The following is a 24,688-nucleotide window of genomic DNA, read 5'->3' on the forward strand; positions in this document are numbered from 1 at the left end:
CTTCCTCCTCCAGGCAGCCCTCACCCCCTCGTACTCAGCTACATCCAATCTGCAGTCACAAAACCAACAACAACGGCAATAATAACAGTGGCCATAACTAGCGTTTAGTTACTCCCGTGAGGACACCAAGCCAAGCCTTTACATACTCATTTAACTCCCGACAACCTTTCAGGTAGGTTATTTTATTTATTTTATTATTATTTTTTTTAAAGTCTACAGAGCATTTTGTTTTTGGCCGCGCCGCATGGCATGCGGGACCTTAATTCCCTGACCAGGGATCGAACCCGTGCCCCCTGCTGTGGGAGCGTGCAGTGTTAACCACTGGACTGCCAGGGAAGTCCCCAGGTAGGTTATTTTATTATCCCCATTTTACAGATGAGGAAACTGAGGCTTGGGGAGGTTGAGTCACTTGTCCCAGGGGTTATACAGCCGATGAGAGGAGAAGTCAGGACGGGCGCCCAGGCGGCCTTAACCGTGCACATGGGGCTGAGCGCTGTTACTGTTAGTGGTACCCTTGCCCTGTGTTCTCAGACCCTGAGCCGGGCAGCAGTAACCCAACCTAACCCTCCCTGCAGCCTCCTGAGCTGCTGCTACCCATTTCCCGGATGGACAGACTGAGGCTCCAAGAGGGGATTGCACAGCCAGGCTGCCACCCACTTCAGTGGTTCCCCACCCCACCCCCGGGGGGCGGGTTCTCCACGATTCTCTCCCCAGTCAGCGCAGAGGCCAGAAGCCAGCGCCTGCCAAGAAGCAGGAGCCACAACTAACCCACAATATCCCTACCCAGTCATCACCTCCTCCCAGGGCAGGATCCCCTGCCAGGCTCTGCCGTGCCAGCCCAGGAGCCTTGGCGCCGGCCCTCAGAGAGGAGATGCTCCACCTGCAGCTCCCGCTGTCCCATCTCAACCCCCTCAGTGGGCAAAGGTCAAGTTTGACCAATCTGCCAATGAGCCTGGGAGGCTGGGACAAGGTCCCTGCCCAGGACCCTCAGGGCTGGAACCAGGTCCCCAAGCCAGCCTTGGAGAAAAGGTGCTCCTCCACCTGCAGCCCCTGCCTTCCCATCTCAGACCCCCTCAGTGGGCACAGGTCAAGTTCTACAAAATCACCCGGGGCCCGGGGGCTGCTGCAATGCCCGCCACTTTGAGGAAAGGGAAGTGATGCCCACATGAGCCTCCATGTGGCAGTGTGAACCATACGAGGCCAAGATGAGCAAGCCACGAAACGTGTTCTACAGGTGCCCTAAGTGCGATCCCGCAGATCCAGGCATTGCCCTCAGTGGGCAGGCATAACTTCCAGAAGCCATCTCTGCAGGCTGGATTTGGGGACTTCAGGTACAGTGTGACCCAGGCACCCAGGGCAGGAGCAGGCCAGGGCCCTGAGGCGTTAGGGTGTGGGGGACCTAACCCCCCTCCCAGAGCTGCCTGGGTCTGCCAGACACGTCTCTTCACACCCGATGAACAGGGAAGTCTCCCCTGTCCCCTGGGGCCGGGTGTCGCCCTTCCCTGTCACTGTCGTAGCAAGCAGCCCAGACAGCCAGAGCGGGAGGGAGGCAGCTCTTCCACTTAGAAGCCACTGGGATATTTTATTTTCCTTCTCAAGTGACAGCTGAGGCCGGCTCTCCTTGAAGCTGCGGAGAGGCAATCATGGAGAGTTCACCCAGGTCTCTGATTCCCCACCAGACTGCGGCAGCCAGCGACTGCCAGGGCATGGGGGCAGGGCAGCGGCGCAGCCAAGCCAAGGCCACAGCCAGTGTGGGTGTGAGTGGACAGGGCCTGGGGGAGGACAAAAGGGGAGGAGGGGCTGTGGCCCAACGGAGGGGGACACGGCCCCACTCCAGGGGGCTCAGGTCCATCCAAGGGGGGCACACAGTCAGGAGGAGAATGAGGAGAAACACTGACCCCCGCCCGCAAGTGCCCCAGCCCCCAAGGCCACCTATCCGGGCTCCCAAAAGAGACCTGTGCTGATCACAGGCAAAACAACCACGATGGTCACCACAGCAATAATAATAGCCCCTCCTGCACGCACGGTCACTGTGTGCCAGGTCCTGGGCCGTCCATCCTGACCCCATTTCACAGATGGGGAAACTGAGGCCCAAAGAAGTTCAGCAACCTGCCCGAGATGGCACAGCCAGGGAGGGGCAGGGAGATGGGGACCTGGGCGTCCGCCCTCGGCTGCCCCATCCTCCACCCCCTCCACCCTCAATTCGGCCCCGGAACACACTGCTCAGAAACCTCCCGTCCGCCCCCTCGCTACGGGGCGTGGGGCCATCTGTGGAGACAGCAGCCGACAGGAGCAATTAGACGCCAGGAAGGAGCCAGGATATCGACCGCTTCTGGAGGGAAGGGGGGCAGATGGGGGCTCGGGCCACACGGGTGTCGGCAGCCTGGCTCCCGGCCCAGCACAGGCCAAGTCAGGGCAGGCAGCACAGATCAGGCCGGGAGGGCCAGGGGCTTCGCTCCGAGGCCTGCGGAGGCCCAACACGGCAGCGTGGAGAAGCCATTTGTCCGTCTACCTGTCTGTCCACCACCGGCATCGCCAGCTGCAGACACCTGGAGCTCCCCTGAGGCTTTCACTGCGTGGGCACCGTGCTAAGCCCTGTAAATTACTAACTAGTTTAATTCTTATAACCACCGTACACACGAGTTACTATGACCCTCCCCGTTTTACAGATGGGGGCAATGAGGCAGAGAGGCAAGAAACTGTACCCAGGGTTCCCACAGCTAAGATTTGCATCCAGGCATCCACTTTAACCACACACCACCTCTGCCTGGGAGTCCCCTGAGGGGTGGGAGATAAGAGAGTGGGCTTTCTGGGAATGGGGCATTGGGGACTGCATGGGGTGGAAACTTCCAGAAGCCTCTGGAAGTCCCTCAGAGGCCCCATCATAGGCTCTCTGTAAAGCTAATTCAGTTTCCACCCTGTAGGAGCACAGGCCAAGGGCCCTACAATGCCAGCTGCTGGGTTCCCCCGGGAGGAGGCTGCCTGATGGTCAGCCGGAAGGGAAAACCACTGCAGAGCCTCCCACCCCGCCCCAGGCTTCCCTGCCCAAGAGCAGGGTCTGGGCCATTAGTGGCTGCAGGGCAGGGCCGGGGGCTGCCTGGGAGAGCAGGGGTGTCATGGAACCAGCGATTGATCGCCAGAAGCAATTAATTGTCTGGGTCAAGAGATGGTGAAAGAGATTTGTCACCGGGGGCCCAGGGGATATTCCAATGAGTCCAGCAACCCAGGCGGGAGGGGTGGTTCCCGCTGACCTGGTCCTGAAGGGAGATCAGGACTTCTGCACACTACTGGAGCACTCCACTCCTCCCCCACCCCGACAGGCCTCCCTCTGCACACTCCCACTCCCCAACACCAGCCCCTGACCCACCCCAGCATCTGTGACCCGTGCACCAAGGGGACCAGCCCATCCTGCACAGATGGGGACAGAGAGGCCCACCAAGGAAGTCCATACACAGAGTCCCAGCAGCCCGGGATCTGGCCTGAGACCCGGACCCAATCCCAGCTGCACCAGGTTCTAGCTGGGCGACCCCACGCCGGTGCCTAAATTCTGAGGCTGTTTCCTCTGCTATAAGGTGGAGGTGATGATAAGCAGGGGAGTTAAAACCAGGACGGCTCAGGCACAAATCCCAGCTCTACCATTTTGTTAAGCCTGAGGCCATCACCTTGCTCCTCCGAGCCTTGGTTTCCCCATCTGTAAAATGGGGGTGATGCCAAGGGCTACTTTGTGAGGAAATATACAGTCTGGCACACAGCAGGTGCTCAGTGCAAGCTTGCCATCAGGGTTCACCAGCCCGCCTCCCCAGGGACGCAAGCCCAGCCCCTCAGCACCTAGGACACCAGGCTCAAGCCCTGAGCCGGGTCAAGATGAGAATACCTGGGGCACAGACCCCAGCCCCAGCCTCTGAAGCACGACCCAGTGGGAGACGTAGACCACCATCCCTGACCGGGCTTGGCGACTACCTGTCATGGAGAACAGAATCCCCTGGACACACGGCCCTTCACCCAGATCCTCCACGGACAGAGCTGGAGGGGATACAGGGCATGGGCCTCCCCCGTGTGAGTCCCCCAGTGAGTCTCCCAGCTTTCACCCCCTCGTGTCTGCATCATTTCCCTCCACGCACACCCTGGGCACATGCGGCCCCTGGGATCCACTGTTTGATGACAGTAAACACCCATAACATCTCCCTCGCTGCTTTCACTATACAGATGAGAAAACTGAGGCCCAAAGCACCCAGCAAAGGGCAGCCTCAAAGCCAGCTCTTTGTGATGTCCCACAGGACCTCAGCAGGTGCTCAGAAGCCTGGGTCACCGGGCCGGTGGGGGCAACACTGAGTCACAGTGAGAAACTTGGCAGAAACTGAAAACAGCCCCAGAGGCCCCACGTACTGCCCAGTGAGTCGCGCTGATTCACAGCCGGGCTCTGTGTTGGAAAGTTCCTGCTTCTGTGGTGGAGTGGAGGTGGGGGACCCGGGGCACAGAACAGCCACTAGGCGAGCCGTGAACTGGCCCCAGGGCCTCTGGATCACATCCAGCCTCGCCCACCACCCAGCGCCCCATCAGCCCCATCAGGGAAGTGCCCGGCGGGGGGAGGGGAGGGGAGAGCATGCTCTGGGCCACAGAAATACGGACACAGCATGAAAAGGGAATCTAGGTGTTCCTGCCCTCCCCTGCCCAGGGCACAATCAAGATGTGAGTTCCTAAGGCCCAATGCCCGGTCTTCATGCTAAAGACACTTGGGCCTGATCATTCGTCATTGTGGGGCTGCTCTGTGCACTGGAGGATGTTCACCGCATCTCTGGCGTCAACCCGCTATGCCTGTGACACCTCCTCCAGGCTGGGATAAACGAAATGTCTTTAGACACTGCCAAAAGAATCCTGGGGGCTACGTCGCCGCACTGACCCCACCCCTACCCTGACCCCTAAGGGCCTCTATTCCTGGGCAGGAAATAGCAGTCAGTGGCACCCATCCTCCCCTGGGCCGGCCCCTTGGTCTGGTCAGTTCCAGACAGGGTAGAACCCACTTGAGGGACAAGGGACCTGTGTCCAGGACCCGTCCTCACCCTCCTCCAGATCAGGCCAGGCCCGGTCTCGCTGCCAGGGACCCATCAGCCGTCAACACTAACTGACCAAGCCCCTATTACGTCCTGACACCATTCCAGGCACTGGGGGCCTAGCAGTGGACAAGACAGAGGCAGCTCCTGCTTCCTCGGAAGTGACCTGATGTGGGAAGGCTGACAACACACCAGGGGAAGGAATCAACCAAGAAACTTCACAGATCAACAACTACAGACCTAAGTGGGGGGCTGGGACAGTGGCTGCAGGGGGTGCGGGTGCTGCTTGACTGGGCAGCCAGGAGGTCCTCCTGAGGGTGACATCTCAGCTGAGACCTGATGGCAGCCGCCATGCCGATCGCAGGGAACAGCATCCCTGGTGGGGGAACAGCAAGTGCAGCGGCTGAGTGCAGAGGCCAGGGGTGGGGAGGGATGTGGCTGGAGCGAGAGCCAAGAGATGGGTCAGTGAGGGTGAGCAGCTCCCCGGCACCCTTGGGGCCTCTGGGTTTATTCTCAGAGGAGGAGGAAAAAAGGAAGGGAGAGTGTGAGACAAGGAGCTGAAGATTCTCATTCTCCTTCGGACAGGATCCCTTTGCCTGCAGCATGGAGAGCACAGCAGGGACAAGAGCGGATGGATTCAGGGGCCAGGAGGAGGCCGTGTGGGTGCTGAGCCAGACAGTGGAGGGGGGAGGGGGACCACAGTGTCTGGTCTGCCATTATGAAAGCAGGGAGGGTCTCGAGCACAGGGGTCCCGCCCCCCACTAACAACATATTGTTGTTTTTGTGTTGTTAGGGCCGAGGGGGTCTCCAAGGCAGGGTCCCCACCCTGGAACATCTCAGAAAGTGGCAGGGATGTTTTTGGCTGTCCTGTGACTGGCACTCAGCCAGTGGGACAGTCCCACGCCACGAAAGTCACCCTCTCCACACAATTTTCAAATAACCTGGCTGTTAAAAAAAAAAACCTGCCAGAACCGATCCAGACACTAGCTTTTCCTTTAGCATCACTTTCACGTGTTTCCAGAACCGAAACGCTTCTGATCTCACTTGCATCGCATCGACACTTACTCATTCTGAGGGGCAGCCAGCAGCACTTCCTCCCATTTCCTTTTATACCACAGTGTACACTGATTGTTGTTATTGTTGTTGTTAATTCTGTGCAAAGTCAAGACCGAATTCAGGAGGAATTTCAGTGCCAAGGAGTAAAGGGGATTTTCCAAGTATATGCTCTAAATATCGTCAGGGGTTGTCGGGATGCTGTGTGGCTCTGGGTAAGTTAGCCGACCTTTCTGAGCCTTAGCTGTTTGCCTGTAACATAGGGAAAGGGATGATGCGATCGTTGCTAGCTCGCGAGATTGAGAGGATCAAACGAAGTAACACGGCAAGTGCCTGCCGCTATGAGACCCGGAAAAGCACCTGGCCCTCGGTCCATCATCGCATGTGGCTGAAGGGGCTGGAGGCGGGTGGGGCAAAAGCCGCCAGCAGAGGCCCCGGCTGGGTAGGGGGTGGAGGAGAAAATCCCGCACTCCCTGCCTGGGCCAGGTGGCTCCTCGCCAGCCCGGCTTTCATCTCCAGGAGATAAGCCGCCTGCTCAAGTTCACGTTCGGGATCAAATGAACCCACTTAATCGCCTTAGGGATCTCCACTGAGCCGGCTCCTCGGGGACCCAGGGAGGAGGGCAGCTGAGCCCCTCCAGCCAAGACCCCCACCTGCACAGCCAGGCACGGAGAGGACACCCTGCCCACCCTCAGCCCCAGCCCCGCTGCAGCGCCCCCCCAAGGGCAGGTGTGTGCACACTGGCCTTCCGAGTCTGTGCACACAGGTCACCTGCTCACCGTCACAAAGCACCTACTGTGAGCCCCATGCCCGGGCAAAGGGACTCTTAATCCCCACAGCCTCCCAGAAGGCAAGGGTTACCACGAATGCCACTCTCCAGATGGGGAAACTGAGGCCCGGAAAGGAAACAGCCAGCCCACGAAGGTGACAGAGCTCCTCGCGGGATTACCGGCAACCCTCAGGGCAACACCTCCCCCATTTCACAGATGAGGAGACTGAGGCAGGAACGGGCCTTAAGTCACCACCATATGCCGATGCCAAGCCGGGGCGGGTGGGCAGTGTCTGTCTATGCCTGTTGGGGGGTTGGGTGGGGTTGCTCATGCCTGGCGTGATCCCAGCCACATCCTCGCACTTGGGACAGCTCCTGGCACACAGTAGGTACCCAGTGAGCACATGTGAATGAACAAAATCTACATGCTGGACACAGACTCCAAGGAAGACTCACTCACGGGACCTCTCTGCCCTCCTAACAGCCCTCATATACTACAGGCGTCCTGGGGAGTGTCTGTGCCCCCCAGGGGACCCTGGGCAATGTCTGCAGTCATTCCTGGTTGTCACAACGGGTGGCGGGTACCACTGGTAGAGACCAGGGATGCCGCTAAACATTCTACAGTGTGCAGGACAGCCCCCCAAACAGAAGTATCCAGCCCAAACGTCAGCAATGCCCAGGCTGAGAAATCCTGCTTAACTGAGTACCTACAGTGTGCAGAGCTGCGCAAAACCCTGCAAGGGGACGAGATCACAGGGGTGAGGTTTTCGTGTCCACGGTCACACAACAACTGCAGGGCTGAGGAAGGTCCCGGGTCCAACTGACTCAAAGCCCCACCCCAGAGCCGTCAATTACCCGCCCCATTCCTGAGGATTCCGACCCACCAGGTCTAGAAGCGCGGGCTGCAGAATCTAGATAGCTTCCTGTTCCCGAACTCTCCCCGCGATCACTTCCAGGCAGCAAAGGTCTGAGCTGGTCCTTTCCATCAAAACCCACAGACACCAAGATGCCAACAGTCTCTCTCTCTGGGGGGGTGAGAACATGGCTGTATTTTGTGTGTGTGTGTGTGCAGGCTTTTTTTGTGTCTTAATTTTCCAATTTATAGAGAACACAGGGACTTCCCTGGCGGTCCAGCGGTTAAGACCCTTGCCACGTGGTATGGCCAAAAATAAATAAAATAAGATAAAATAAAATAAAATAAAAATACAAAGAAGAGGTTGGTTCTGCTTCTGAAAATCAAGAAAGTCTTTTTCGTAAAGCAGCTGTCGAGCCACACGCCCTACCCAAGTCCTTGGCCATGGGGAGATCTCACACCCCACCGCAGAGGGCCAGCCGGGGGAGCCCCCTGCAGAACCTGCCAGCATCGGCTGGAAGAGCCACAAGCCAGCGGTCCCACTGCCAGGAATACGTGGAGGAGAAGAGCACGTGGGCACCTGGAGGCACTCAGAGAAGCTCCAAACACGGCAATCAACCCAAGCGGTATCTAGGGAACACACCAATCACGTGTCCTGTATCCCCACGACAAGATACTATCTCTACAGAAGTTAAAATTCATCAACTATGTAACGCAATTATACTTCAATAAAGATGTTCAAAAAAAAAAAAAAATCATCCACTAGATCTAACTGCACCAACACGTCGCAAAATCCTATTTTCTTATTTTTTTTTCTTTTTTGGCCACACCACGCAGCTCGAGGGATTTTAGTTCCCGACCAGGGATGGAACCCAGGCCCTCGGCAGTGAGAGCACGGAGTCCTAACCACTGGACCGCCAGGGAATTTTTAAAAATAACAATAACAGCTACATGATTAGCCTTGTGTATTACACTTCTAATCCTCAAAACGATCCTAGAAAATAGGTACTATTTCAGTCCCTATTTTACATATAGGGCAACTGAGGCACAGAGTGACACCTCACAGCTGGAAAGAGGCCAGGAGGGATGGGGACCCACGCCATCAGAATCCCTGCTCGGAACCACTCCAGTCTGCTTGCCTGTCTCAACGTGGAGAGGAAATTACTAGGCTGAGTTATATAAAAGCTGTCAATATTCGACCACTTTTGACCTACAAAACTGGCAGAGTCCTGTGGCTCATTCTAATAGCAAACTGCAGAGCGGCAAACACAGAGAGACACGCCACGTGCATCTTTCCAGCCTGGAGATGAGACGGGGGCCCCAGGCCGCGCAGGAAACCATGCAGAGGTCCGTGCAAGTGTGACAACATTTTTAGACGAGCACATGTCCCGTGGAGAAGTGGCAGTCTCTGGGGAGGAAACTCAAATGACCAGAAAGTCACCTGTAATTTTTATTATTTTTTTTTTTAATAAAAGGCAGCCGCCACCTTAGCTGGTGGCCCAGAGTCCGGCCTCCTGGACTCAGGCTGGCTAGAACATTCCCACTGTCTCCCCGTGGCAGCCTTTCTGCCCCCCAGACCCCATACAGCCCATCCACGAGCAGTGGTTCCCCAGGGCCTGGTCTCCAGAGCCTCCTCTTCAGGCGAGAGAAGCTCTCCCCACCTAAGGATCCAGTTTCATTTAATTGCAGGCTTCAGGTTTCTGGAAGCCGGCCCAGAGGCCTTCGGGCTGAAGGCGTGGGCCATTTTCTTCCTCTTTTCAATAAAGCCGGGAAGGAAGCAGCACGTGGCATCGCCCGTCTGCCCCGAGAATGTGAAGCACTTGTCCCTTGGGAGACCCCACCCAGGAGAATCATCTGTGGCTCGTCATGGCTGGGGCGGACAGGCTGGGGACACATTTTTTTTTTCCTCTGGCCCTTCATTGGAGGCAGGTACCCCCAGCGGATTTGAAGGAATGAAGAAAAAATGCACACACAAACATCCCTGCTTCACACCACTCCCTCCCTGCTCCAAAACCTCCAAATGGTCATCTCTCTGCTTCTAGATTTTTTTTTCTTGCATTTCATTTTTTTTCTCCAGCACAGCCCTTTACAGTTTGCAGGTCCTTCTCTTCACTCTGTGTCCCTCACCCATAGCCCCAGGGCAAGGGCAAGACACGGAGCAGTCACCTGATTCCAAGGTCACTGGCTGCAGGGACACACACGGTCTAAATGACCAGGTGGCACCTGGCTGCTAGGGGTCTCAGGGAAGATGAGGGCTCTTGTTTGAGTTTCCTCTTGCTGCTGTAACAAATGATCACAAACGCGGTGGCCTGAAACGGCACAGATTTCTTATCTCATAGTGCTGGAGGTCAGAAGTCTGAAATGGATCTAACAGGGCGAAAATCAGGATGTCAGCTGGGCTGTGTTCCCGCAGCAGGCTCTCGGCGAGCCCGCATTCCTTGTTTTTTCCAGCTTCTAGAGGCTGCCTGCACTCCTTGGCTCCTTGCCCCTTCCTCCATCCTCAAAGCCAGTAGCACAGCATCTTCAAATCTCTTGGACTAACCTCCTGCCTCCTCCATATAAGGACCTTTGTGAGCCCGCCAGGATTATCCAGGATAACTTCCTCCACCTCGAGGTCAAATGATTGGCATCCTTAATTCCATCTGCAACCTTCATTCCCCTTTGCCATGTAACACAGCACAGTCACAGGTTCTGGGGTTTAGGGGCGTGCACATCTTTGGAGGAGACCATTATCCTCCTTCCCACAGGCTCCAAACATCTCCGGGCCTTGAGGGAACTGCTCCAAAGGCCCAGCCCACAAACCCTGAGCTCCAGCAGGCAAGTACTGAGTCCACGTGACTCAGTCTCTCCACTCCTACAGAGCAGGAACAGGCATACCCCGTTCCGTCATCTGTATGGTAAATACATACCCCAAGGGCGCCCAGTCTAGCCTTTGATGGAAATGTGAATCAGGCAGAGCCCTGTGGCTTATCACTAGAGACTTCCCTAAGATGACAACAAATAACTCATCAATCAATTTTCTTGGGCAACTTTTGTGGGTTTTGGGGACTAGTCACAAATTGCCCTATTGTTCATCCCCCACTCCAGCAAGATCCATAACAGGGAAGACGCCCTGTTGAAACCTTCATGTCCCTGCATTCTAGGTCAAGAATGCCACTGGCACCAACAAAGCACACAGCCTCTGGGAAAATGGAAGGCTTTGCAAGGTTCAACTGACCGGCAGCACGACACTCATGCTTGGAAAACCACCCAAAGGACCAAGCCCTCACTACATAGCTGATGGGTGGTGAGCAGGGCCTGGGGAAGCAGAGGCCACCCAATGTGCCCAGCAGCACGGCCACTAGGGGCATCCCTGGTGTGAGCCAGCACCCTCCCCCCATGGCTGCTGATGACCACACCTCACTGACCCCTGCCCAAGAGCCGGGTCTCCAAGGACCTGGCGGTACGGACAGGGACAAGGTGAAACCTGCCCCGTGACAACATAATGATATTAACGATAATAGCCATCGCAACGCGAAAGATGATAGAGGACACGATGAAATACTCTCCTTGCTTCAAAACCCTTGTGCGTCTCTTTCCTGCCAGGAAATCTGGGAGGAGGATGCCAAGGCCCAGAGAGGTTGTACAAAAATTACACAGCAACCCAGTAAACAAGATGGGTCTCAAATGCCCAGTGCCCACCCCATGGCCTGCCTCCCAGTCCAGGACCCTCCAGGCAGCTCCATCTCATCCTCCCCCACACCCCTTCCACCCTGCATCTGGAAAGGGCCCGTCTCCCCTCCCCAGGCTCCCTCAATGCCCCCCTCCCACTTACCTCCCCTCCAAGGAAAACACTACCCGTCCCCCCCAGTGTCAAACCACCCACCAAGCCCTCCACACCTCCCTGGCTGCCATCCAAACACCGTGGAGGTGCTCTTTACAGCACGGGGAGCTCAGAGGCATCCCGGACACATGGCCAGGGGCTCAGGAGCACAGAGAGGGCAACGGGGGCCCAAAGGTCACACAGCAAACCTGCAGAGCAGCGCCTGGGGTGCACATACGCTTCCGCCTCGGCATTCCCACTGGGAGAAGCACAGTTCCAGGAGGCGCTGCAGCAAGGGGGCAGCAGCCAGAGCCCAGGTGCCATGAGATGCAGCTTCCTGCCCGCCGCTGCGGCTGCTATTTATAGTCTAGACAGCGGGGTCAGCTTCCTGCAAGGCAGAGCCCAGGAGCCTGCGGGGAGCCTGGGAGTGTGACCTCGAGGGAAACAGGCCAGGCCAGGGCAGAGAGGTGAGCTGAGGTGCCCAGGGCTGGGCACATGGTGGACCCAAGCCGACCCCCCTGCCCGGGGATCCACAGTCCACGGGAAAGGGAGACAGGAGGAAAGGCCAGGTCCTGCCTGTGACAGCCACCCACCGAGGAAAGCGCTTACAAGCCATGTGCCCTGAACCAATGACATCACCACTCCGTGCCTTGATTCTCCCATCATTAAACAGGGAAATTAACAGTTCTGGCCACAACTGTCATTGTGGTCATTGTGGGGCTCTGGTTATTGTGGGGCTTAAATGAGCTAACATACAACAACACGGAGTGAGCTCGCCCATAAAACCTCTGTCAGCCCAGCCCCCAGCCCTGCCCAGAGACCAGACAAGGAAGGTGGGGAGGAAGATGGTATGCACACAACCTGTCCACGGCAGGTCACCATCATAGAGGCCACCCCAGGTGCCCTAATCCACCCCACTCCCCTAGGAGGCAGGGAAGACATTTACCCCCATTTTACAGATGCAGAAACTGAGGCACAGAGTGAAAGAAGAACCCAGCCCAAGAAAGGGAGAAGGGTTCCTCCTGCCCCTGGGTTCCGCGAAGTTACCTGGGGTCTTCTCTCTCAGCAAACAACAGACAGGCCTCGCAGACCCTGGGAATGCCCCCCTCGGACCCTGCAGAGCTTACCTTCCTGTGATGGAGGGGACGGGCGCATGGGGCCAGGAAGGAGACGTCTCAGGTCACAAGAGCATCCAGAGGCCACCTGCCTAAGGGAACATGGGCTTTAAGTCCCCCAGGCACCTGGAGTCATGCAGCTATGATGTCTCACCCTTCCTCTAAAAACCAGCACAGCAAACTGAAACCACCACCACCAAGCAGCGATCAGATTGAAGTCTTTCTCTGTGCTCTCAGTGTCAGGCAGCAAGCCCCTTCCTGTGTGACCTCACTTAACGCTCCCAACAGCCTCGAGAGACGTGCAATCTGGTTGTGCCCATTTCGTGGATGGGAAAACTGAGGCCTGAAGTAGCCAGGACCTTATTATCTCAAACCCCAGCCACTCCAGAGCTCATGAATCAGCTCTGCTCTGCAGGGGACTGTCATGACCACCCACAGGAGAGACAGGGAGGGAGCAGCTGTAAGCCCAGCAAGCTCCGGGGGTCTGAGGAGGGCCACAGGTGAGGGAAAAGGTATCAGATGCAGGGAAAGACAGACAACTTGGGATCCCAAGACATCCTGCATTGGGATGCCAGGTCAGGTCATGCCCAGCCAGAACCTGACATTCGACACATTTATTGGGCACCTACTCTGTGTCCAGAGCTGTTCTAGAATGGCGATGCAGCAGGGAATGTGGACCAAAGTCCCTGCCCTTCTGGAACATGCATTCTAGCAGGGATGACAGACAACAGCAAGTTAAACAGATAAAACCAGAGTTCATCAGAAGGAGACACGTGAAGGAGGGAAGGAGAGGCCTGGAGGAGGAGAGGGTACAATTTTAATTAAGACCAGAGAAGGACCCACAGAAAAGGTGACATCTGAGCAAAGATGGCAAAGAAATGACGCAAGTCACACGGACACCTGGGGGAAGAGTGTTGCAGGCAGAACAAGTGCAAAGATCCTGAGGCAGGCACACGTCAGGTGCATTTCAACAAGGAGGTCAGTGTGGCTGGTACAGAGTGTGAGCAAGGGCAGCAGATCAGAAAGGGAAATGGTGGTGGGGCGGGGGGCACAGACTGTGCAGGGACTTGTAAGCAAGATAAAGAGTTGGCTTTTATGCTGTCTGAGATAGGAGGGCTCTGAGCACAGGAGGGACAGGCCTGAAAGAAAACCCTCTGGCTGCCATGTGGGGAACAGATGGTCAGGCTGACTGGTGAGGAGGCTACTGCAATAGTCCAAGCACGTGATGATGAGAGCTGTATTAGGTTCCTGGAGCTGCTATAACAACTTATCACAAACTAGGTGGCTTAAAACAATACAAATTTATTCTCTCATAGCTATGGAGGTCAGAAGTCTGAAATCAAGGTGTCGGGTGGAGTGGTCCCTTCTGGAGGCTCCGAGGGAGTCTGTTCCATGGATCTAGCCAGCAACCCTCGGCTTGTAGACGCATCACTCCATTCTCTGCCTCCGTCTTCACACGACTTTCTATTCTTATAAGGACACCAGTCCTAATGGATTTAAGGCCACCCTACTCCAGCATGACCTCATCTTAACTAATTACATCTGCAACGACCCTATTTCCACATAAGGTCTCCTTCTGAGGTTCTGGGAAGCACATGAATTGGGGGAGGGGACACTATTCCACCCAGTACGGTGGCCTAGACGGAGTGCAGGTAGCAGAAGTGGGCAAAAGTGAAAATGGTTAAGAATACTTAGGAGGGTGGGAGACGGCCTCGGTGGGTGTGGGGGGCAGGGAAAAGTGGGCACCTCCCAATCTCTCCCCCCGCTTTCATCCTCCCCTAGTTTAACTGGTCACAGGAGTAACCACCACACCTAATTCCCACCAGAACCCCACCCTGAAAACCTGGCCCAAGCCCCCAGGACCCTGGGGACCCCTGACTCCCGCTGGGCTCTGCAGCATCCGTCCAGGGCCCCCGCTCCACTCCTGGCCCGGTGGCCTGGCGGACAAGCCCCACTGAGCCCCAGGGCAGCACGTCCCCGGCCCCCCATCTTGGCCCAGCAGGCTCGCCTCGTTAGCCTAACGAGCAGTGCCGCGGTGCCAGGCAGTTGCCATGGCCACGGAGACAGCAGCACTGGGCGATGCTCCCGGAGGGTCTGCGGCGGGCACAGGAGTTCAGCGTGAGGGCAAGCAGGGACCCCCGAGGCACCCCCTCCCCACGGGGCCCCCTGCTGTGTGCACCCTCGGGCCTGGCCTCAGGGACTTCTGACTGCCATCATCTCCCAGAGAGGCCCCCTGGGCCACAAAGAAAAATCCACTCCCCTCCCACCCACCCCTCCTGACCTCCTGGCCAGAAGTCCCCCCCCCACCCCAATATAGCACACAGTTATTGCAGGGGTGGCCACCAAGGGGAGGTCGGAGGTCAGCAGACGCCGGGGCAGACAGGCCTCCGAGGCAGTGAGAAGGGCCTGGATTTCATGCAAGAGGTGCCGGGAAGCCCTGAGGGCTCATGGGGCTCTGAGTCAGGTCAGGGCACTCACCCACAGGGTCCATCCAGCAGCTCTGCACAGAAAAGACTGGGGGCAGGATGATTCTGCAGGCGCTGGGCGGGTGGGAGGGCAGCTGGGGTGACCCCCAGCTCTCTGGCTCGGCCCCACACTCAGGGAGGAAGCCCAGGCTGGGGGGTCTGGGGGCGAGGGGGGACCGCGGGTCCGTTTTGGGACAGATCAGGCCTGAAGCCCCTTTGGGACAAAGGGAAGGAGGCTGCCGGATCCACCTGCCTGGCCCCAGGGCGGGCTCCATGGGTTTATGAGCCGCAGACAGCAAGGAGAGGGACTAAGACACAGCCTGAAGGATGGACTCACGCCTCAAATGGCCCCTCAGCCCCCTTTGCCTCACCAGACCCTCTGAGGCCGTGTATCATTCATCACCCCATTTCACTGGTGAGTAAACTGAGAAGCTTTGCACAGAGGCTCCATTACCTGTCCTAGGCTGCATCGCACAGCCAGTAAGAGGCAGACACCGGACTCCGCCCCGTGGCTCATTTGAGCTCCGTTCACAAGCCCTAAAACACAAACACACGTCACCAAAAACCAAGCCAACCCCAGGAGACAGGAGGCAGAGAGCCTGGGCCCCCAGGTCTCCGGGAGACACAGCCACACATGCCCTCCAGTGGGCGGCCAGTTGCTGGTCTCATCTGATTCCACCCGTGGGTTACTTTGTCCCCCACTTCCTTTCCAGCTCAGAGAAGTATCCCAGGGTCAACAGAAGGAAGCAAAAACACTGGAAAGCATCCGCAGAGCACCAAGGCTGGAAGCGGAGCCCAGAGGCCCCTCCATGCGGACACACCCGCAGCACTGCCACCGCAACAATTCCAAGATCCCTGGGCCCCGGATATGGAACAGACAGGAGTGACCCTCCACCCAGGAGTGGTAAACTCGTCACCTACCCCACTGCAGGGTCTTCCCTCAGGCCAAGTGGCTCCCAAGGGCCCCGGGGCCTCCAATAGGGATCCTGCACCTTCCAACTCACTCACTGTCACCTTCCCAAGTCTGACCCAGGATGGACACCCAAAGACCCTGGTTCTTGCCCAGGGTATGACCTTGGTTAAGACACTCCATGGGGCCTTGATTTCCTTCTGGAATCATCTGTTAGGAGACCACCCACTCACCACCCCACAGGCACTCAGGGGGAACAAACCTGGAAACATCTCGCAAGTGTTTTCCTCTCCTTTACTCCTGTCTGCTCCAGCCCACCCCTCAAGAACTGAGAAATCTGTCAGGCATGCATAGGATAAGGTAAAATCAGAGCGCAAGGGGCTTCCCTGGTGGCGCAGTGGTTAAGAATCCGCCCGCCAATGCAGGGAACACTGGTTCGAGCCCTGTTCTGGGAAGATCCCACATGCCACGGAGCAACTAAGCCCGTGCGCCACAACTACTGAGCCTGTGCTCTAGAGCCCACGAGCCACGACTACTGAAGCCCACGCGCCACGACTACTGAAGCCCACACGCCTAAAGCCCATGCTCCACAACAAGAGAAGCCACCACAATGAGAAGCCCGCGCAGTGCAATGAAGAGCAGCCCCCGCTGGCCGCAACTAGAGAAAGCCCGCGCGCAGCAACAAAGACCCAACGTTGCCAAAAATTAATTAATTAATTAATTAATTTTTAAAAAAATCAGAGAGCAAGGTCAAGACAAAAAGAAAAATCAGGGACAAACCAATCTGAAATCAGGATGAAGTCGGTAAAACCAAAACACAGACCAGATCAGATTGCTGAAGGCAGGCTGCAGACTTGGCTCCGAGCGCCCTAACAGTCAAAGCAAAGAGGGAAACAAGATGGATTCTAAGTGACTTTGCAAAAATTTGTGAAAACTATGTAGCACCACACCGAAGGTGTTACAGCAACTCTGTAGCGCTGAACAGAAGGGATTATAGCCTCAAACATCATCTAAGAGGCAAAAAAATGGTGCCAAAGGTCATCTGCTTTAACCATCCCCACTGCCCTACTGCGTTCTACAACAGCATCAGCATAACTCAGCAAGAACAGCAAGCCAGGCAGAAGGAGGGGTTTTCGGGCCTGCTCAGTGTGACCCTCAAACTCATCAGGGCCCCAGTTTCCTTGACATAACCCTGGAAGGTTATGCTGAAGTTAAAAAGAATGTGGGAGCTCTCTATCAGGGGTCGGCAAATGTCTTCTGTAAAGGCCAGGAGAATCAATATTCTAGCCTTTGGAGGCCTTCCGGCCTCTGTCACAACTCCGCAATTTTGCAGCTATAGCCTGAAAACCACCACAGACTACCCATGAATGAATGGGCATGGCTGCGTTCCAATAAAACTTTACTTCCAGACACTGAAATTTGAATTTCACTTAATTTCACACGTCACAAAATACTCTTCTTCTTTTTATTTTTTTCAACCATCAAAAAATGTAAAAACCATTCTTAGCTTGTGCACCATATAAAAACTGGAGGTGGGCTGGATTTGGCCCGTGGGCCGTAGTTTGCTAACCCCTGCTCTCTATATATTCCAGAATAAACTCCTAAGATGTATTATAACTTAAAGGAGGAAAGTAAGATGTGAACAGGGTGTGATATCATTTGTGTGCTTGTTTTTAAACGGAGCACACACATCCAAGTCCCTGTGAGGTGGACATATGGCCAGAGTATCTCTGAGAGGAAACTTTTCCCATGTGTATCTGCCTTGGGGGACAGAAACGGGAGGGCGGGAACAGGAATGAGACTTCCCTCGACACCTCTGGGCTCTGTTTTAATTTTTTAACAGGCCCATGCTTTTTCTTGTAGTAAAATACGTTTTTATAAAGCCCGAGGCAAGTGGCAGGGTTTCAGTGAGTTACTTTTTGGTTTTCTGTATTTTTCAAATGACAAATAAAAGTAACGTTATCCCCCCGCGCCAAAAAAAAAGTTAATCTAGTTGTTATCTACATGGAAAGACATCCATAATGTGTTAATTCATAGCAGAAAAACATATGGACCATGGCGGCCCCTATGGGAAGCAGGCCTTCCGGATGTATCTGCAGGTGCAGAAACAGACAAGGGGGGGCTGGACCATCATCTCTACGAACCGGGATTCCTCTGAGCCTGAGTCCAAGACCCATGGACCTGAGCTCAGCTCCGAGTGGGAGCTGCCCACACTTTGCACAGACCTGGGGCTGTCTCCTGTGCTCGAGAAATGACAGCCAGGGAAGGAAGTGGGGGACACTGAGCCAGCTCTCCAGTCTCAGGGACGGTGGCCTGGTAGGACCAAGAAGGGTGAGAACATCATCCAGCCAGTGGCCTGAATACAGGCGTTTGGCCCTGAGTCAACAGAGAAGGCAAGGCTCTAAGGTCAAGCTGCCCAAGAGGGACGGTGCCCACTAGTCACATTTTAAACGTATTAAAATCAAGTAGCAAATAACATTCAGATCCTAGATGGCACTAGCATCACTTCAGGTGCTCAGTGCCACCTGAAGAGTGGAGAGTGGCTGAGGTGTTGGGCAGATGGGGCAGGTCCGGAACGTTCGCACCATCACAGAAAGGTCTCCCGGTCAGAGCTGCCCCAGAGGCTGGTGGGACAGGAGGGGGTGGAGACATTAGGAAGGGGGGCAAGGGGAGGTGGACGGATGGCAGAGGAGCCTGGGCCAGCACCCGGGAGAGCCTCAGGCTTTGCTGGGAAACAGGACCACACAAGGGGGGGGGTGTCCTTCCAAGATGACAAGGATACAGTGGCACCAGGCAGAGAAAAAACACACAGAAGAAGGAAAACACTCAGCTGCTAAGAGCCAGGCCCTGCTCCCATACACAGAATCTTGTTTCATCATCCAGCCCTGGGCCTTCTCATCAGGGCAGCCAGCAGGCACAGCCACATGTGGCTTTTTAAATTTAAGTTAATTAACATGGAATAAAATTACCAGTTCCGACAGCGCTAGCCACATGCTCAAGAGCCCCACACACCTAGTGGCTACGGGACAGCAAAGATCTAGAACAGTTCCCACCATCGCTGGGAGCGACTGGGCAGTGCAGCTATGGACGGTCCTCTGAGGGGGCGTTCTTTTCCACCCCTCCCCCACTTAAGGATAAGGAAACTGAGGCTGGAAGTTCAGAGACTTCGCTGAGTTTTTAACTGAGGGAAGCAGGATTTGAATCAGGTCTGACTTCAAAGGAGCCCATTCTAGAACCATCCCCGCCTCCCCGCTGCCAGGTGAAGGGGAAACTCGGCCCTCCCCCAAGAGGCTCCTTGTGTCCTCCCCATCAGTCTTTCCCCCACTTTCCAGGCTGCCCAAGCCCTCCAAGTTCAGTGCCTGACAGGCACTGGGGGATTAAAGGCGGAATGGAAAACCTCAGCCTTCAAGGGCCCAGGGAGAGAGCTGGGCACATCTGTGAATCACCAACCAGCCCAACAGGAGAGGAGCCTGCCGTCTCCAGAGAGCAACAAGCCCAGGCCTGGGGCTCAGGTGAAGAGACTATGCCGTGAGAGGATCCCTCCCAGCAGCCCTTTAGAGGGAGGAAGGGGTTGTGTCCAACCAGCCTGTCAGAGAGGACCTGGGGTGAACAATAAATTCTACAGCGGGAAGCCTTTCCTCTCCAATGGTTGGTGGGGGGCAAAGTAGCAACAGCTCCTGTGATGTATCATGACATCCATCGGGTCCTCACAACAATAAAATCAGAAGTAGCATCATCATTATTATCATCATCATCATCATCATCATCATCCCCATCTTAGAGACGAGCAAACTGAGGCTCAGAGAAGTTAGGTAACCAGTCCAGAGTCACACAGCTTGAAACTGTAGGGCCGAACATCAAACCCAGCGCTCTCACTTTCAGCCCCTTAATCCTCTCCCCTACCCCCAGTGGGCACTGTGCCCAGTGTACAGACCAGGGGACCCAAACTCTCAGAGGGGCAGGGACCAGCCCCAGGGCACTCTGCTTGCACATCGCTAAGCCGGGCATTCAACTCACCAGAACTTGAAATGATCAGAGGTGCGGATCTCGGACAAAACGCTCCCAGACTGTCCTGTACTGTTGGTTCAGGATGATTCTTTATGGAGCTATAAACCGAAAGTTCCTTCCCCCAGGGCTAGCCGGAGCCCAGCTGGGCGTGGTGCTCTGGAAGTGCTCAGACAGAAAAGCCTCACTTTGGTCTAAAAGAAAGATAATGATGATGATTTTGATCATCATAAGCAAAAGTCACACCACCATGCGACCTTGGGCTGGCCTTGCACCTCTGACCTGCACCCTCATCTGGAAAATAGGAAAAAGCTGTCATCCGCACCGGGACCTCTCAAGGTCTCCAGCTACAAAGTACCCCAGGGCTGCCCGCCAGCGTACAGGCACTCATCTGATGCAGCTTTCTGGAGTCCCGTTATATGCCATGCTAAATAATTCAAAACCATGTTTTCATTTCAAAATAAACACAGCCCCATCGCCAGAGCGAATGCCAAATGTGCATGAATGTTTAAGATAAAAGGAGACTTCAAAGAAACTTCAGACCTGCCTCTGGCACTGCCCCTCCCCAAATCCTGGAAAGAACAAGTTCTCAGTCTCCAGGCCCCCTGGGGCAAAGATCTGCAGGTGCTGCTCAAATAAGAAACATAATTTCTTTTTTCCTATCCTCTATGGCAGCTCCACAGAGCAGGTCTGCAGTATGTTCATACTTGCTGCACCAATGCGACCATGAGTAATCCCAGATCTTAATTCTTAGTTCCACATCCAAACTGTGTGACCTTGGGCAAGTCATTTAACCTCTCTGTGTTTCAATTTCACCATCTATAAAATGGGATAATAATAGCCCTGACCTCACAGGATGGTAATGAAGAGTAAAGGGGTAGATTCCTGTTGAGGGCAGATCCTGGCACATAGTAAGTGCTTTCTATGTGTTGGCTGTTATTACTATTGCATTATACATAGTATTTTCCAGCTCCTAGGCCAAAAGTTCACTTGACAGGTTGTAAAGTCCCTTCCCCCCCTCCAAGGATCACTTCCCTGGGGGCTCCACATACCCACCCATGGGACAAGCCTTTTAAGATGACACCCCTGGCCTGACCCTGGGCAGCCTGGCCCTCCCCAAGCAGCAGCCCAGGCTCAGGTCCCCTCCTGGCCCCCTTTCCTGGGCGCCTGGGGCAGGAATGACCAGTTCCCGCAAGCTGTTCCCCTTGCAGGGAGTCCAGTCTCAGAGGTGTCACCTGGGGAGGCTGCTGTTGGCATTAGAGAGATGAAGAGGAAACAGAGGAGGAGGGAAAAACACACACAAATAAAAGCTCTCAACCCCCTACTGTCAGAGGCAGCATTTGATGTGGGGGACTTTCTGTTCTCAGAGCTGTTGGAAGGAAGCGGTGAGAGTCCCAGCTCTCCTGCCTATGCATCTCTGCTTCTTAAGAAGGGAGCCCCTTCCAACTTCTCCACCCACAGGCCTCAGGTCTGGGTGGGAACACAGCACAAGGTACCTCCCCCGTGCAACTCGCAGTCGGGGGCGGGGCGGGGCGGGGCGGGGGGGGGGGGGGCGTGGATCCGGACCAGGCAGCTTCCACATCCAGCCTGAATGGCAAGACGCTGGGGGCCGGGACTCCTGGGGCCTCTTTCCAACGCCAGCCAGCGGGCAAGCATCAGCCCCGCCAGTCCTCCCACCCCCATGCCCTGGGAACAATCAAGCCTTCCCAGCTCGGGCCTTTCACGCAGCTAAATTCGTGTTTGCAGAGCTCTCAGAAATCTTTAGGAGGTGGTATGAGTATTATTAATTGGGCGAAAAGAACGGATTATGCCAAATAAATCCTTCCCACGTAGCCAAACCCTCGCTGAGGGAGGGAGGGAGGTGCGCGCTGCCCCACGAGGGGTCTCCATCCCTCAGCGGGGCCTGACAGCCACATTACCATTTACATGGATTTATCAATAGTATTGATCCCGGAGCAAGCGTAAATAGCTCGGTGGGAAGAGGCCGGGGCTGGGGCCCGCTGCGTTCCCGCCCCCACGTCTGGGTACCTCAGACTCCCCGGGCACCCGGCGGCGGCGGCGGTGGTTAAGTTTCCAAGCAGGGACACGGCAGCCGGTGCGGGGCTGCCAGACAGCGCCCGGGATGCCCTGGCAGCCGCCCCACCGCCGCCGCCGATTCCCCGCTCACCGCCGGCTCCGGGCCAGCCGGACTCGGTCTGTGCATCTGTTCAATGGGCTGAAGGCGCCACCTGCCCTTCTCTGTCCTCACCGGGAAAAGCAAAGGGGGGTGCAAAGAAGACCCCTTCCCTTCACCAGATCTCCAGGCAAAATGCAAGGCAGCCCCTTCTCACAAAATGTCCAGGCCATTGGATTAAAAGGCCAAGTTTTAGAACCCAGGAATCATAACAACAACAGTAACAGTGGTTGTAGTAACACATATACAAATACCTTCTATGTATTACCACCTCACTTCTCACAACAACCCTCTGAACTCGGTACTATTTTTACCCCACTTTACAGACGAGAAGCCTGAGGCACAGAGAAGTTGAGTAATTTGTCCAGGGTCACACTGCCAGTAAAGTGGCAAAAGTATGATTCCAACCCAAGGCGTTGAGTTGCAGAGTCGGCTGTGAATGGCTCAGCTATCCCAGCTCACATCTCTTCCTTTCTCTGAGGGCTCTCCCCGCACCCACCAATCCAAAAAGAAAAAGAAAAAAAAATGCCACCCACGACGAGGTACACAACAATGCCCTGGGACGCCCTCCCAGCTCACTCCTGGCCCGGAGAGCCCCTTCTATCAAAGCAGCCGCGGGGACCCAGATCTGGTTTTAAAAGGGCAAAGTCAAGGCCACCGATAACACAACCCAACGAGCCCAGAACTCCACAGGGATCCTCTCCCCTTCCCTCCTCCCTGCCTCCCTCACACATCCTTCCTCCAAATCTGCAAAAGGGAAAAAAAAAAAATCATAATAAAACCAGTTCTCACCAACAGGGGTGGAGGAGGAGGGGGAGGAAGGGAGGAGGCTGAGCCGACAGAACAGATCCGCCTCCGCTGCCTGCACCAGACCCTCGGAGAGCAGGAGCGCACGACAGGCGGCGGGAGGGCCCTCGCTTCCAAAAAAATAAACCTACAATGTAAAAATAACGCCGGGCGCCCCACGCTAATTGGGCCCGGGCGACAGCAGCTCACAGGTACAGCGTGTCTCTCCCGCCCGCCCGCCTGCCTAGCCCTCTCTCCCTCCCTCGGGCTTTTTCCTGCAAGCGTCCGGGGTTGGGAAGGCGCGCCCCACGGGTCCCCCCCACTCCCCTCCAAGTCTCTGGGGGTGCTCCCCCAGCACCAGGGCCTGGGGCCTCCGGGTCCAGCCCAAGTGGGATCAGCTCCGAATTCCAACTTCCCAAACTAGTGGCATCCCAAGTATCCGCACAGCCTGGGGGAGGGACCAGGAGGCGGCCCAATGAGGCGTCACCAGCCGCGGGAGGCAGGCCCAGACACCAGGAACACCAGCCCACGGGGGAGGGGGGAGCAAGGGGTGCCTCTCCCCGGAGACCCCCACCCAGAGCCCTCCGGTCCCTCGCCCAGGAGCGCCACCGCCAACACCCCCTCCCCGGCGGCGGGAACCCCCCAGGCGCCTTCCGCAGCAGGCAGGCCGGGGAGCCGAGGGTGCCATCTCCAGAGGCTCCCCAAAGCCGCACTGCCCGCTGGAAAATAAGGCGCAGTGTCACCCCCCTAAGTCCGAGGCCGCTTGGGGAGGAGGGAGGCGCATGGCGGCCATGCCCCCAGGGCTGTGGCACACGGTGGGGGGCTGCCCTACGCAGTTCCAGGGCGCCCCCCGCCTGCCCACCCCCACGCCACTTCCCTCCTGCCTGCCCCCTCGCTGGGGAGCTGGAGTTCCCCTAAGTTCCCCGGCACCTCCACGCACGCGGGCCGCAGTGTCTACGAGGCGCCTCACTCCCCAGCAGGCCACCCCCGAGAGCGCCAACTCGGGAGTGCAGGGGCCCCGCCAACTCCGCCGCGTGCGCCGCCCGATCTTCCCCGATTCCCCCGGAAGCGCGCCCTGCGCCTCACCCCGGCCCTCCGCGGGGACCCCCGGCCCCAACTCACCTCGCGGAGGTGGAGGCGGCGGCGCCCGAGCTCGGGGTGCGCTCGGGCTGCCCGGGCGCTCAGGCAAGTGGCGGTGCCGATCGGGCTGGGGGCGCGCAGCAGGCCCGGCCTCCAGCCGGGGCGCGATCCTCCCGCCGCCGCCTCCTAGGGCGCCAGCCCCGGGTCCCTGGTCCGCAACTTGGCGCGCATCGCGGGGCGCAGGGCGCGGGCGCAGGGCTCAGGCGGGACGCGGGCGGACGCGGGGCTCCGGTGCGGCCCGGCCTGCCCGCGGCTCCGCTCCGCGGCGGCGGCGGCGGCGGCGGCGGCGGCGGCGGCGGCGGCGGCGGCGGCGGCGGCGGGAGGGGGAGGAGGGGGCGGGGCAGGAGCCCGGGAGGCGGCGGCTCGGCCTCCCGGCTCCTGGCTCCCCGCCCGCACAGACGCGCCCCGGCCCGGCCCCCTCGGGCTCCTTAAAGGGCCCGCGTCGCCACCCCTGGGCCTGCGCGCACCCACTCGCGCGTGCACGGGCTGCCACACAGATACACACACACTTGGGCGCGACGCCGAGTTCCTTTTTAGCAGCTCCGCGAAGGAGGAAGGAGGGGGAA

At 56.9% G+C, this 24,688-nt stretch overlaps 1 protein-coding gene across 26 annotated transcripts in view; it reads right to left on the reverse strand.

Moving 5' to 3' along the window:
• Positions 1–24,302, reverse strand: part of NCOR2 (nuclear receptor corepressor 2) — a 223,007-nt gene extending 198,705 nt beyond the window's left edge. For 7 of the 26 annotated variants that reach the window (XM_061169328.1, XM_061169332.1, XM_061169330.1 and 4 more), the window contains exons 1-2: positions 24,105–24,302; positions 12,656–12,735 (exon numbers count right to left, since the gene is read on the reverse strand). The gene's annotated coding sequence lies outside the window, so the exon portion shown is untranslated. Of the gene's footprint in view, positions 1–12,655; positions 12,736–15,562; positions 15,581–20,035; positions 20,100–24,104 lie in introns of those variants that run through there. The other 19 variants (XM_061169335.1, XM_061169334.1, XM_061169333.1 and 16 more) reach the window with 6 other exon arrangements.
• Positions 24,303–24,688: the final 386 nt, after the last annotated feature.

This window comes from Eubalaena glacialis, chromosome 15 (assembly GCF_028564815.1).
Source record: "Eubalaena glacialis isolate mEubGla1 chromosome 15, mEubGla1.1.hap2.+ XY, whole genome shotgun sequence".
In the NCBI taxonomy this organism is placed as follows: Eukaryota; Metazoa; Chordata; class Mammalia; order Artiodactyla; family Balaenidae; genus Eubalaena; species Eubalaena glacialis.